The sequence below is a fragment of the Struthio camelus genome, chromosome 3 (assembly GCF_040807025.1).
Source record: "Struthio camelus isolate bStrCam1 chromosome 3, bStrCam1.hap1, whole genome shotgun sequence".
Taxonomy (NCBI): Eukaryota; Metazoa; Chordata; class Aves; order Struthioniformes; family Struthionidae; genus Struthio; species Struthio camelus.
This window is the reverse complement of record NC_090944.1, coordinates 1,305,255-1,319,956: the sequence shown is the minus strand read 5'-3', so window position 1 is coordinate 1,319,956 and position 14,702 is coordinate 1,305,255. Positions and strand designations below refer to the sequence as shown.

The window sequence follows — 14,702 nt, the reverse complement described above, 5'->3', positions numbered from 1 at the left end:
GTTGACCTGTACTGGCAGCTGTTTCAGAGAACAAATCCAGGAATCAGGTGTGTCTCCTGTGGTCGGTTACTGCATTCTGCCTCAGGCAGGTTCCTTGATAGCTCTCAGTTTACTGAGCATCGTGTAGTGGCTCTGTCTTCTGGCTCGAAGATTTCACGCTTCTGTCTCTTGGTCCAGAATTGACAATCCATCTTTTCAGTTTCACACCCTTCCAGTCCTTCTCTTTGTCATATCTTTGGCAATAGTTGTCATACCAGGCTAGCCAAAAAGTCTTCCTTCTTTGGATGTTGTGCAGTGTTTTAAGTTTATGCTTCTAGATGTGTATCTTTCCGTCTAATATGGCCCCCAAAAGTTGCAAGCGTCGGAAACTTCTTCCTGCTCTGTGAAAAGGGAATATAGCTCATCCAAGACTGTGAAGTTACTTCTTTGTTGTTGATATCTGTGATGTATTTAGACAGAACTATGGTCTGTGTCCAACTTCCTTGCAAAGTCACAGGTCCTTGCCTGCTTAGAAGTTCGTGTGTAAACTTGTTTATATGCTGTCTTTTTAACTTTATATTCTTATTACAAAGGAAGATTTAATCCGTGACTTTAAAAGTTGGATCTGATCAGACACCCATTATTCTGATACGTACTCCATATGCTCTTTATTTGTCTAGGTACCTAGCTGGCTTCCGTCATAATAGTTCCTACACCCTGCCCAAGAAATATCAAAAACAGTACTTCTCTTTTCTTAAGCTGTAGGCAGAGCAGGTTCGTTTGTGTGGAGGGAGAAAGCAATTGATTTGGGGAGGTACAATGTCAAGGAGATGAGTTTTGTGTTTAGATGTGCTGGGATAACGTTGATGGCTTTAGTCTCTAGATTTGTCTCCTTCCTACACCTTCCCTGCTGCCTGCCGGTGACGTGGCCTATTGGGGCGGTCGGGTTGGTCGCTGGCCACCTTCCCGTAGGTGGCCTCAAATCACGAGAGAAACTTGGAGAATGGCTACATGTGCCCTGAGGTGTCAGCAACGGGGTTTGTGAAGGACTAGTTCCACATCCAGGCGTTCGACGCTTTCTGGGGGCAAATGACTCCTTCTCCAGGCCGGAATCACCGTAACCAGTGTGCTCTCCTTGTGTAGCTGCCACGTTGTGCTCGTGCTGAAAGACAAGTAGAGTCACAGGTAGCCGTCGTACTTCCATTAGAGCAGACCGCTCTTCTAGGCTTGGGTGACTTCTTCCAGCCTTTTTTCTTTCTAACGCTCGGGAAATTGGACTTGAGGCACTTAACATGTGCCATAGTAATCTATGTGTCCTTTTCTGGCAAGGACAGGGAAAATCCTCCGACCTGCCAGAGAGGGTGGTGATCAGTTGCTCTAGCGATGTATTTATGCGCTTCCAGCATTCAAACGTTACGGTCGATCCTCTTACCGACCCTCCCCAGGACCGATGCTGTAGGGTGAAGCCTGGGAGGCTCCTCCAGCCCTCCTGCAGAGGGGTGCATTAACAGAACAGCCTTGCTCGCGCTGGGAGATGAGGTGGAAAGCTGTTCAGCAACATGCGATTGTTGCCGTTAGAGGGATGAAAGTGCCAATTGAGAAGCCCGAAAACAAAACTGAGATAATTTTGAAAGATAGCGCTTGCTTTCAGTCTTATGTAATACAAGTCAGCCAGGGCGTCGTATGGGAATGGCAACTATAAGCGCCCTGGGAACCGCTGCAAATGAGGGAGCAAATCAAGCGGGATTTGAGGAAATACTAGCTATTGGTGAAGGGAACAATCTGTTATACATTGAATGCAGTTACTGAATCCCCGCATGAGGCCCTGCTGGAAAGGGAGACACAGCACATGCCCCATAACTGTGGAAATGGTGGATGAAAGCAAAAATGCCGGTCTTTGAAAGAAGCTAGGAAAAAGAAGGCATTCTGTGCGGTAAGCAAGCTTTTATTGTTTCCTGATCCTTGCTCTATCTCCCCCCACAGCTGGGGGGATAGAAAGGAATGGAAACAAGCAAGATTTCCTGAATGCAGGAGTTCAGGCAGCTATCTTATATTCAGCTGAGCTGCGGGTAGGAGCCGACCTGTTTCTCCTGGGATCTCAAATCTGCAGCTGGGCCCTGGGCAGACTGGCAGCGGGACGCGCTCAGGAAAGTCCGATGGGGCAGGGAGGACATCCCCCGGACAGAAGCTGCCCTTTCAAAGGCAGGAGATGCCAATACCTAACGCATCCCCTGTTTTATTTTTAGTGATAAAGGAAAAGCTTTGATTTCTTCGCGGTAACCACTGGAAAGAGGCGGATTTTTCTAAATCTGACCCATGGCAAAGTCCTGGGCAACTTTCCGTTGCCTCCCTCCGCCGTCCCCGGTTCGGTACCACAATTCAGCGGGAATTGTCCTCGTGGCTCTCCGCACTTCAGAGACGCGGCGCTCAATCCTGCAACGCGCGGGCCCGGCTCTGGGAAATACAGAGCTCTGGGCTCTGGCGCGGCGGGGGACGAGAGGCGGGGAGGACTTGCCGACGGGCCCTGGCAGCAGCGCTCTCCGCTCCGAGGGACCAGCAGGTGCCGACTTGGAGGGGGCGAGCGCTGCTCTCCGGGACTCCCACCCCGTCCCGACGGCAGCAAACGCGCATGAAACGATTGTCCTGAAATAGCGGGTTATCAGCGCACTGGGAGCGGAAGGTGGGAGAGCAAATCGTGAAAAGAGCTGAGTGCCGTGGTCAGGTCGCCAGGACGGCCGTGGAGATAACGCTGAGACTGCATGTCCGGCAATCTGGCAGGAGGATGGGACGAACGCTGGGTGTTTCGTGGCGGTAGCTGGTGGCCGGAGGCGAAGGGAGCTGGGGACCCTCGCAAAGCCGCGGCCGGGCAGGGGAAAAGCCAAGTCCCTATTTAAAAACAAAACCAAAAAATAAAAATAAAAATAAAAAACCCCACAAACGAGCTGTTGTTAATTAACGCGAGGGCTGAAGCGCAAAGGAGGGGGCTGCGGTGCCCGGCCCTGCGCCCGGCTTGCCCATCTCGCCGCCTTCCGGCGTATTTTTGCCCCGCCGAATTTAACCGTGCGGGGTTTTTTTTTTTTTTTTTGAACAATTACATACAAGCTGTCGCGTAGTACCCTCGACTCGCTCCGGTCTTTTCACGGCGCCGTTGGCTTAGACAGCTGCGCTCGGCTGCAACGCCCGCGGGAACCCAGGCCGACATTGGTATTTATGTAATTGCAATACGTTCTCGCGCTCCCTCTATTTATATTTATTTATATATATATGTATATATGTACGTATTTTTTTTTTTAATATATGTATCTGCAGATACATGTCTGTCAGGAGCCTTCTCTGCCTGCCGGGAGTATTTTTCTCACGCTGTTCCTCTGGAGCGATACGGGAGCAGTGATTTGTGCAAAGCGCGTAGCGGCGAGGACGGAGCGTGTTTTCGTTTTAAACGCGCCGCAGCAGAGTGAAGGTAATTGTCCACCCGAGCCGCCCCGCGCTACCTGGCTGCCGTCCACGCGCCGGGGAGACGGGCGCGCACGGCCAGAGCGCCGCTCGCCTTGCGTTGCCATGATAACAGGCCTTATAAGCCTTAATAAGCCTTTTGTGGATTCCTGCGCGTGATTATTCCCGTAGATTTTACTGTAATGCGTAAAAGGGAGACAGGAAGCGTACGGCCTATTTGAGCAGATAGCCCCGGCTAATGTGCCACAGAGGACAATGAAACTTAATTTCCCTGCAAGAGTAAGGTTAACAAGGCTGATTGGTAGGCGCTCTGAATTTACTGGCCTTATTTTCTGTCTCAGATCTTTGCTTACAAGGATATTTGTGAATGGGAGTTCGAGTTATTTTTAGCAGACGCTTCCATCCAGCCGAAACTCTTTAAGCGAAGGCAGCAGTAGTTTCACTTGTAGCGCTGAAAGGAAGTCTTTTCTGCATCTCCGGGTAGCACAAACAATGTTAAAAGTACTAATAAGCAGGAAAACCGTAAATGACAGCACAGACCTAAACGTGGGTGACGTGCGTGGGGAGGGGAATGGTAGCTCGGGTGATTGCGGTCATGCCGCCGGGACCCAGCGTTGCTCCTGCACGTCCTGCGCAGCCTTTTAACCCAGCCAGTCCCGGCGCTGCCGTCAGCTGAGAGAGCCGTACGGCTTGATTTTATCAGAGAGGTGATGCTGTGATTGCACGTGCCCTGTCCGCCGTGTCGAGGCTGCAAAACAGAAGCGAAAGAGCCGGGAGGAGAGCTGCCGTGTTGCCCCGGTAAAATAAAAGTTGACATCTGTAACCTGCGGTAGCACCTGCGTAGTCGTTGCTTCTAGTCCGTGTCTGATTTCTTTGCGAAAAGCTGTGCGGACAAGACCTTATACCAAAGTGACTTGATGCAATTTCCATTTTTATCGTAGGTTAAAGCAATTAAAATAAATTTGTATTAGAAGAAAGCAACTGACTTCAAGCCTAGCGTTTGTATTTCTCGTTTATATTAGTGCAGGCCTACTCTACAGCAAGCTATTTTCTCTCTGTAAAGTGAGACGCATGGTCTAGGTGAATCTAATGTAAAGCAGTTGTAAATTTGGGTTGGAAAAAGAGAACTCCAAGATAGTTGCCAAGGGCTTCCTGTTAAAATAAAAAGATGTATGAGGTGAACTCTATGGTTCGTTCTTTCTGTCCTGAATTAATCACTCTTCAGTCTTGCTACAAGGGACTTGGATTTGCTTATGCCATCAAGCGGAAGGGGCTTGCCAGGGCTTTGGAGAATGGGATGAGAACTCAAAATTATCCTCAGAAATTGCAGCAGTGTCTGGAGGGAAAACACATTTTCTCTTCCGTGGAATTTTTCTACATAGGTACAGATTTTGCACATATTTACGTAGGAAAACCAACTCCACAAACATAAAATGTAGAGCAACTGGAAGGATAGCCGTTCTGCAGAGAAGCGCCTGGGGGCTGTGCTGGATCACAAAACAAACACGAGCCAATGTTGTCATGGTATTAAAAAAAGGCAAATATTCCTTTGGGGCTCTCTGAAAGACGGAATCACAGAATGGTTGAGGTTGGAAAGGACCTCTGGAGATCATCTAGTCCAACCTCCCTGCTCCAGCAGGGACCTCTAGAGCACATTGCCCAGGATCACATCCAGACGGGTTTTGAATCTCTCCAGGGAAGGAGACTCCACCACCTCTCTGGGCAACCTGTTCCAGTGCTCTGTCACCCTCACAGCGAAGAAGTTTTTTTCTCAGGTTTAGGTTTAGGTGGAACTTCCTGTGGTTCAGACACACAAAGACACACAAACGCAGCCTTCTACTCCGCTGTCTTCAGCGCGACCTGGCCTGCGGGAGGGTCCAGTGCTGGGCACTGGGCTTACAAAAAGATGAAGAAAGTCCGGAGAGGATCGGCGAGAAAACTCGTGTTTTCTAAGTCTCTGATTCATCAGACATGACTGACGGACCAGGGTTGCTTACTCTCAAGAAGAGAGGACTGAAAGTAGCTTTTAGAAGCCTTCAAATATAGAAAAGATAACTGGAAAGAAAAAGGGAATAACTGTTGTCCCCATCCAGCAGGGCTGGGTCATGCAGCAGGCTTCAATTACTGCAAATTTCATTTAGGAATTTCATTTAGACTTTAAGAAAATCTTAATGAAGAGGTTTTTAAGAGCAAGTTGGATAAACATGTGTCAGAAAGGGATTATGAAGAGCTGGTCCAGCTGTGGTGTAAAGGGATGGATTAGATGATTTCTTCCAACTATATTTTTCAATGATTCTGTTCATTTTAGGCCACAGTAGGTCTTTATCAACCAATAATGTCCTTCCCCAGCACTTCACCTTTTTAAGCAATAGTTTTCACAATGCTTGACTACAGAAAAAAGTACCTGAAATTGCAATAAACAGAGTTTATTTTTGTTAGCTCAGTGGTAATGGCTGCAACATTGTTGACAGTTTTTCACCGCGTTCGTACTGTGATAGCCTCTAACTGGAAGAGATGCTTCTGGCCCGCTCTGGATGTGGCTGTGTGCACGCACACGTGAGGTTTGCTTTTGCTCCAGGGAATTGGCTTGCTCTTGCTCCAGGGAATTGCAGTGTGGAAGAAAATTGTGACAAAGGATGGGGGAACTCATGCAAGCAAGTGATCGGGCCGGAGGAGCAGGTGCATAGCACGTGGCTGTGGTGGGGTGGCTGTAGAAGTCCAAACCCAAGTCACACCCGGGTCAATGGAAAGTGCAGTGTTGGGTGTACGGGACTGCTGTGGAAGTCGCACGTGCTCGAAGAGCCCCAGAGCAGCCTGTGCAGCCACAGGCATGATTTACCGGTCTCCCGATCTTTTTGCATGCCTTCCAAAAGTTCGTGCTGTTTTATATTTCGTTCTCAGGTGTTTGCAAAGAGACTGGGTAATACGCGACCCCTCAGATGGCGCCTATGCTGCTGCGCCGTTCCCTGCAACGAGAACTGCCCACCAGTGATAATGGTTTTCACATCTGTCAATTAGCTTAATCCATGCAGCGTGTGGTTTTTTTGGTGCTGTCTAGTGCTAACTTTTTCCTGAGACTGTCACATGTTGCTAAATCAAATGCCTTCCGAAGGCTATTATTTCTCTGTAATTACCCTTGTCAATAAAATTCATAATCTTCTCAAGGAAGGAAATCAAATCCTATTTGGCAAGGCCTGTTTTCAGCAAAACCGGGTTGTCCAACATCTGCTACGTTTCTGTCATTTGTTCCTTGTAAGTTAGGAACTTTCTCTGTTTCTTGTTTGTTTGTTTGATTGTTTTGCGGAGGATTGCTGTCGGCTAACCCGCCGCTAGTCATCCATATTATTCTGTTTGGTAAAATATTTACAATCCCCAGCACTCATAAATTTCCCCAATATTGCAAGACTTCTCTAAACAAAATTAACCTCCGCGCAAAGAGCATCTCAGCGAGTTGTTTTCAGACTCCTCGATGCTGTTTATTGACTTGGCTCAGACCCAAAATGAGCAAAGGAACGCAAGGGCGCTCCAGCTTTCGGGTTGTGTATATGTGCGAAATTTTAAACACAGATGATGTAGGCTAGACTGATGATCTGTACATCCATATAAAGAATAATTTGATTTCCTGCTTGCCAGCTTTTTGGTGACGAATGGAGAAAGCAAAACTTTCCTTTCCCGCTGTATCGTGTTTTGTGATCCTGTTACATGGGGTAAGCTCAGCAGCGGTTACTTTGCACGTGCGAGCGCGGTTGTGTCAATGCCATTTGCAAAAGCGGGGCTACACGGGGCCGGGGAGGCTGGCCGAGAGGGGGGAGGCAGCGGCGCCAGGCAGGCGAATGCTGGGGCACCGAGCGCAGCGTGCCCCTGGCTGCCGTCCGCGCGGGGAGAGCACCTGGGAGCAGAGAGAGGGCTTTTGTTTTAAGGAAAGCCACTGCAGCATGGAAAAGGGCTCCAATTTCTTACGGTGAATATTTTAAAAGCTCTCCAGCTTTAGCCCCGTGATACTTGACGTGAGCAAGGCAGACTCAAGAGCCATTTCGTGATTCTTAAATAAAGGCAGAGGAAGCATGGTAAATCTGAATGAGAAATTGAATGTGTGTGATATGCAGATGGAAAAAACCCGTTCCCATTTCACTTTCTAATGAAGATCTGTGCTTTTTCTTGGATGCCATTTGACATAGTCTGACTTGCTTTATTTCCTGCAGAAAAGACGCAGAACAAAAAATGAGAGTTGTAAGCCATGTGTTCATATTCTCACTTTTGCTCCGTTTCTGCCATATTTTCTGGAATAAATTTATTTGGGGCACGATGAGATGTTTACTTGTCTAAGTCACTTATTTAAGTAATGTTGGATCTTTGTTTTTCTCTGTATACACTATCCCTTTTATCTTAATCTATCCATAGAAATATGACAGTGACGAAAAAGTATTAAATTAAATGTCTATTACTTGCAAAACAAAATTTTTAATTTCTCAGTAAGCATCTATAGGATCATATAATTATAGAAATGTTGGGTGGTAGGACCTTCTGGGGGTCTTTAGTCCAACTTTCCCCTCGAAGCAGGACTGCTGCCAGCACTAGATCAAGTCAGTTCTGGTTTCATCTAGGCAAGCGTTGAAAACCTCAAGGATGGAGATCCCCCACCTCTCTGGTGGCCTGTTCCAGTGCTCCAGTATCCTTCCAATGGAAAAATTTATCCTGGTGTCCAACGTCTATAAAACTTTCTGGTTAAGACGCTAAAGCATGTGACATATGAGCTGGGGTGGGTTTTTTTTTAGCTTCAAGAGGAGGTAAAGGGGGGACCTAACTGTAGCCGTCCATCACTTAAAGGGTGACCTAGGAGAAAACAGAGCCAGAGTCTTCTCAGAGGTGTGCAGAGACAGAGCAAGGGGCAACGTTGTTCACAAAGTGCAGTGGGGGAAATTCTGACTGGATATAAGAAAGAAACTCCTTCCCATGAGAGTGGTTAAAATCTAGAACGGGTTGCCCAGCGAGGTGGTAGAATCTCCATTTTGGGGGATTTTCAAAGATGAGCTGAACAAAGTCCTGAGCAACCTGATCTAGTTTTGGAGATGACCCTGCTTTGAGGAGGCCTTTGGACTAGGCTCCTCCTGAGGTCCCTTCCTGCCTAATTTTTTCAGTGATGTCATGATGACTGTAGAAAATTTGACAACAGTTAAACTGTTGGGACAAGGGAGGAAGTGATGGTGAGAGAGTATTTTGTATGCCTATTAAAAGCTATTACAGTCACTTCTTCCTGTACCTCTCTTCAACTATCTTTGAGGCAAGGGCCAGAGCTCTGCCTCTTCAAGGTTTTTCAGGAAATATTACGGTTTTGTTAAATTAAACCTCAAAACTATTGTATATAAGACTCGATAAACTTGTGCCAGTAAATCTAAGTCAGCTCCCAAACATTTCAGGAGCTGGGTCAGAGGTTTCCTTAGTTCTTTTCCAAAGTTGACATCCATCATCTGTGTCCTCCTTGGTGCATTTTTCAGAAAGAAGATATAACGTGTCCATTCCCGGGATTTTAATAAGGCTGTAATTCCACAGAGCACAGTCGTCTCTTCATAGGCCAACAAACTCGCACACGACTTTACAGACCTATTCAGACCTGCCTCCGGTCTCTTTGCTGCAAGTTGGGCAGCAGTGTGCCCTTGGAGGAGCAGACCCGTGCCTGCTCCTCCGTAGCCCCGTCTCTTTATTGAGCAAAGCTGAAAATGCACTTGCCTGCACTGGGGAGTGGCGGTACTGAAACAAAAGCCCCGACACAGACCCACTTTAGCAGCTTCAAAATCCAGAGGAGTAGCCTTAACACCAGTGTTTATGACCTTGCCCCGTTTCTTCCTGCGCTCTCTTTGCTGTCGATCTTTGGAGAAGGAAGGTTGTGAGGCTGATTTATTGCATTGCTCTCAATGACGCCTTCTTACTCAGCCTTGGAAGCCCTTCCCGAGCATGTCCATAATCTGTCGTGGGCTCGCCAGGCTGCTCTGCTTCACTTACCCCATGTGCGCAGAGGCACAATTAAAATCAGCACTTCCTCCCACTGCTTCCTTTTCTCCAGGCCAAGCACCGGTGTTGCCCCGTAACACTTGTGGCTCGCACTCTCTCTGCCTTTGCTGACAGGGACTCTTCTGCTGTTTCTTTCTGCTTCCAGATTTGTCGGTGTCTACCAGATGTCTTTCTTGCTCTCTCAGTAGATAACGTGCGCTCTAGGATAGGAGTGTTTTCCTTCTGGACGCTGCGAGCCGAGGCTGTGAGCAAGGCCAGCAGTCATTACGAGCGTCCCTGGCTCTCTTGTGTACTCAGCATCCTCCTTTGTTTAATCTTCTGTGTTTTGGGGGCTGCGGGTCTCGTTGGAGGGTCCCGTAAACAACATGCTGCCCAAGAGCCGTAGGTTGAGGAGCGCTCTACAGGGTAATATCAATAATGGTAACAGCTAGGAAAGGCCAGGTTAAAGACAGCTTATGCATCCTTGTTTCTTTTTGCGTTATATATGCATCATAATTACTGTCAAAAGGTCATACATCATTTTTCCACATACGTCATTTTTTCCACAGGCCCTGTTATCATTCAGTGCAGAAGGAAAACATCCAGGCCTATTTGAGAGTGCGTGCACTATATGAAGTATAAGAAGAGAGCAATCAATATGTAAAATAGATCTATTTTGTTTTATTTTTTTCTGGAATTAGAGGAAAACAGATATTACCAGGAACTAGAGAACCGCATGTCAACCTGAAAAACACGCTTTCTCTCTCCTTCAAGTACTTGTTTATGTGTATGCTCTCACTGGGAGTACATCTAGCCACTGAAGACAACAGTAATTTTTGCTTCAGCAGTGCCTGCGGAGTATATTCATGAAGTCCTTCTCAAATGTGTGCAGCTATGAACACCCCCAACACCCCCTTGAGATTGTTGCTGAGATTGAATCAACATCTATTTATTGCCCTGTCTTTTTGTGAGTGCATCATTACGAATCTACCTGGATTCAGTCTTTCTTCCTTTCCTTCTCAAAGCTTCTGTTCATTTAATCCAGTGCTACTTTTGTGTTTTAAGTTCTGCACGTGATGATTGCCTTTTTTCTTCATGCATTCGATGCCTGATGATTGCCTTTTTTCTTCATGCATTCAATGCCTGGGTTTTGTATTGGCTTGGAAATAGCTCCATAGATACTCGTTCTGTGTCAGATTCAAGTCACGAGCAGAAAGGAATCATCAGAGGCAGCTCCAAAAAAGTACTCTGCTCCTCATTTAGCCCAGGAAGCTTAGACAGACTTGTGCAGGTCTCCAGTTCCCATTCTAGACCTGCGAAGACATCCTCTCCGTTGGTGAAAGAAACAGCCATGTGATGGGCGTCCTGGCCTCAAAGATCTCCCAAGTAATCTGCCACAAGGAGAGCAGATTCTTTCTTTCCTCCTAGAGACACAAACTCTGAGGGCCCTGAAACAGCCCCTGCAAGATGACACATGCAATGCACATGCAGGAATAGCTTGGACCGTTTCCTTTGCCACCTGTCATTTGGTAAAGGCCTTGGCAGTGCAAAAAATTTAGGACTTCTTGTACTTTGACAAGTGTTAGTGTTTGCCATGGGGTGCCTTTTCACTGGTCTTCTAGGCAGCAGTGAGAGATGCTTCCCTCCTTGGCTAGGAAGGCCATTCCAGATTGCCCTTTCTTTAATAATAAGCTCAGGCTTTTTTTGTGACCTGACTCATGCATACCTGCACCTCACCGTGTGGATGTTAAATGTTCTTGAAGTTAGAGCTCGCCTGCTCATCCCTAGCCGGGAGCACCTTTCAGTGCTAGCGACTCCTCATCTATGGGCCAGCTGAGCTAGGTTTTCAGCCTGCAGTGCTGGGAGATGGTACCCAGTTTCAGTCCTTTCTACCAGTGATTCTGGATTAACTTCTAGACCCAAAAGTATCCCTGTCATTTGTTAGTTTGATGCGGTACAACCGCGAGAGATGGGCTTTTGAGTTTGTTTTTCTCATCCCAGCTCTGTCAGATTCTTCAAGACTTTTCGGAAATGAACGCTCCCATCCTTGATGTATCTGTGTTCTCATCTTCATCTTTCAATAAAAACAGGTTTTTTAATACTAAGCTTGTTAGTCAAAAGGAGTGAAGAGAGGTAGTAGGTCTTGTAGAAGACTTCCTATATTCCTCTTTTTTTTTTTTTTCCTAATAAGATCACTCTCAAGACTTAATTTTCTGCTGGAACAGTGTCTGAATTTCATTCCAACCTCAATCGAGAAGGTAGCCCACCTTTTCTTTTCAATAAGCTGCAAACTGGCAGGCTGGGGCTGCCTTTTATACCAGCTGGATGGTAGGTATGCACTCTCCTCTTCCCTTCACAGAACCAGACCTTTTAAGAAGTCCCTTCTTTCGCCTGGTCACGCCTGAGACCTCTGTGAGGTGGGAGCTTTCAGCCCGAAGGCTTGGCACGTCCCGCTCGCCCTGCGAGAAGCAGCTGTAAACGCGCAAAGGGCTGCAGCTGTACTGGTCCAGGGGAGCCCAGAGGACAGCAGCAGGTTTGAACCTGCCGACCTGCTCCGCAAGCTCCAGTCACGTTTCCAGCAAGCATTTGTGAGCCGCCCTGAAGCTGGAGATACGTGTGTGTGTGAGTGTGTGCGCATTTGCAAGCCTTTCTCAGCATTGCTAAGGTTTCCGGGCGCTGTGTCGCTGCGAGGAACGCCAGGCGAGGGGCGATCTCAGCCCCTCTGCCGTAGGGGTTGCGGTGCGCAGAGAGGCAACGGCTCGTCTGCGTGCCCAGCGGTTAAAAAAAACCCAGCTCAATCCCAACTGCTTGGCCACCTGCTCGAAGAATATAGACAAGATGTCTGGAAGATGGATGACAGTAAATAAAGGATTTCCCTTCCCCGAGGGCTCGAGTCTTAATGTAGCTGAAACGTGTCTGGGTGCTGCTCTCTTGATTTTTACTACCGGATTGCAGCCCATGAGAACTGACGTTTCCAGTGTTCAAGGTCTCCTTTTGATCCAAGGAGAGGGCACGTTTGCAAAAAAATGCCATGGGCCGCATGCGGAGAGCTGTGTGGAGTGGGTCGAGTTTGCCTTGCAGACTAGAATTCGGCCCTCCGCGGTTCAGGCAAATATGTTTTGGGGGAGGGAAGAGGTCAGTAATAAAGTCTTACTCTAGTAATTGAACTCTTGCTTTTCCAAGTAAAAAAAATCTGTAGAAGGCTTTTCCTTTTTAATCCCTCTCACACCTGCCGCTATAAAGTGGTCTTAAGTGATTAACAGTAATGTGTACTGAGGTCCCATAACCGAGAGGTGGAAGAGAGGGAACCAATTTCAAAACATGAAATACTTCCTGCGTCCTACGCTAGCGTTCTTGTAGGGAACGGTGGGTTCCAACGAATTGGCCTCTACCTTTGATGTGGGCGCTAATGCTTATTTTAGTTCTGTTTTTAGTTCTTAATTTATGCATGGGCTTTTTTTCCTCATCTAAGTGGCTGCCAGGATTGACACTTAGTTTGGGAGGAAAAGAGGGAAAGAGCAGTTTCCTGCGAATCACAGCCCTGGGCCTGTGCAAACACTGCTGCCCGGAGATGCTTCCCTTGCTGCCCGCGCCGAGCCCCAGGCCCTGCCGGACCGGCTCCGGACTAAATCGGCACCTCCGAGCGGTGGACGCGGCCTCTTTCTCCACAGCCGAATGCAAATCCAGACGCTCCTGCCGGTTACCGTGCATTTTCAGGTCCTTTTTTTATGGATTTATTGTAGTTTGTGGTGCAGGGAAGCGAAGTCGCTGGTGTTGCGCATGCATTTTCTTTATTCACTCGTGGATTGGAAGACACAACTTTCCCTCCTCCTCTGCAGGTACGAGCGTTGCAAGACTGTTTTACCTAGCTCTGTAAATCCCTGCCGTATTAACATGGTTTCAAAGCAACCGGGAGCAGATGTACGTGTTACATTTAATCCCAAGCCTGGGCCCTGAGGCACACTGCCCCACAAATTGGAGGGCAGGTGTAGCTGTCCTTACTTGGTCGCGAGCAACACCTTGTTTCGAGGGTGTTTTGCACAGAAAGTCGGACGCGGCAGCAGGCTTGATGCGAGCGTGGCTGAAATCGGCACCGCCGGGTCTTTGTCTTCTCTCCCGGCCAGGTCACTTTGCAGACGTGCGGTGGTTTTGCCGCCAGAGCTTCGTGTCAGACGTGCTGCTCTCGCCGGCGGTGTCGGCGGTACGTCCGGGCTGTGCGACTGTACGTGCCACCCGGCCCTGGCCCCGCCGGGCACGGAGGAAAGTGCCGAGGGAAACGCAGAGCAAAGATGCCTAAATGGCCTAAAAACAGAAGACGGAGATCCAACTCAAAAACACAAGCCTTATTCAGCGGGGCCGCAAAGTTTTAATGCCCTTAATCTGTAATTATTTAGGAGCAGCTTTCCTCCGATCGATGTCAGCACGCAGCGTTTAACTATAAATACAGCTACGGATCATAAATCTGCGCTGGCAAAGCAAGACAGAACTGACCTGTAATGAGTGCGGAGCTGAGCGATAAGATTTAGAGATTGCGGGAAGAGACAAATCACTGCGGACAATAACGAGATCGCTAACAATCAAATGGGACTCCGGGCGTTCGCAGCACTTCGGAGCAAGGGCTTCGCCGCCGCAGAAGATCACCGCTTCGCTCTCGGGGAGCGATGGTGCGGAGGGGACCGGCTTCCCGGCGTGACGCAGAGCCCCCCGGCCCCGGCCGGGTCGGAGCGGGGTCCTGCCCCTCCGGAGCTGGGCTGCAGAGACCTCCGCAGTGACTGGTGGGAAGAGGGAGACGAGAAGCCGAGTTCTCTGAAAATGCCCTGAAGCAGCTGGAGAGATGCACGGCTTGACCAACGCACCTCTTCGCTTTCGCTCTTGCTGCCGTCAAGTAGCGAGCGCTTAAGGAAATGGTCTTTTAGAAAACGTGGCGCCAACAAGCGCACGTCGGTAGCGTCCTGTGTTTCTCCTCTCCTCGCGCGTTCCTCAGTCCCTCTCCTTCACTCGTTCCTCACGACGGTGTCTGGCTTAGGTTGTGCTCTGGAGGCTTTGCTCCGGCAGCGTCTTCTTTGAAGCCGATGAAGCTCGGAGCTTTCAAGCCACGGGGGAAAAAGTTATTCTCCTTGTGTTTGTCATTCGCTATGAAATTCAGCAGACTTCTAGCACACGCTCAGCGCTAGGGTCTGAAAGACCCTTGAGACCAACACTTCCCTTCTGTGTTCACCCCACGCGAGGAGAGCCGGAGGATCTACGGGAGTGCTGAAGCTTGGGTTGGGAAGCCACCTCTA

The 14,702-nt window shown here is 48.5% G+C and overlaps 1 protein-coding gene across 24 annotated transcripts in view; it reads left to right on the top strand.

Annotated features, from left to right (window-relative positions):
- The window catches only part of DTNB (dystrobrevin beta), a 224,464-nt gene that overhangs the window by 192,370 nt on the left and 17,392 nt on the right, over positions 1–14,702 (top strand). The gene's annotated exons all lie outside the window — the stretch shown is intronic.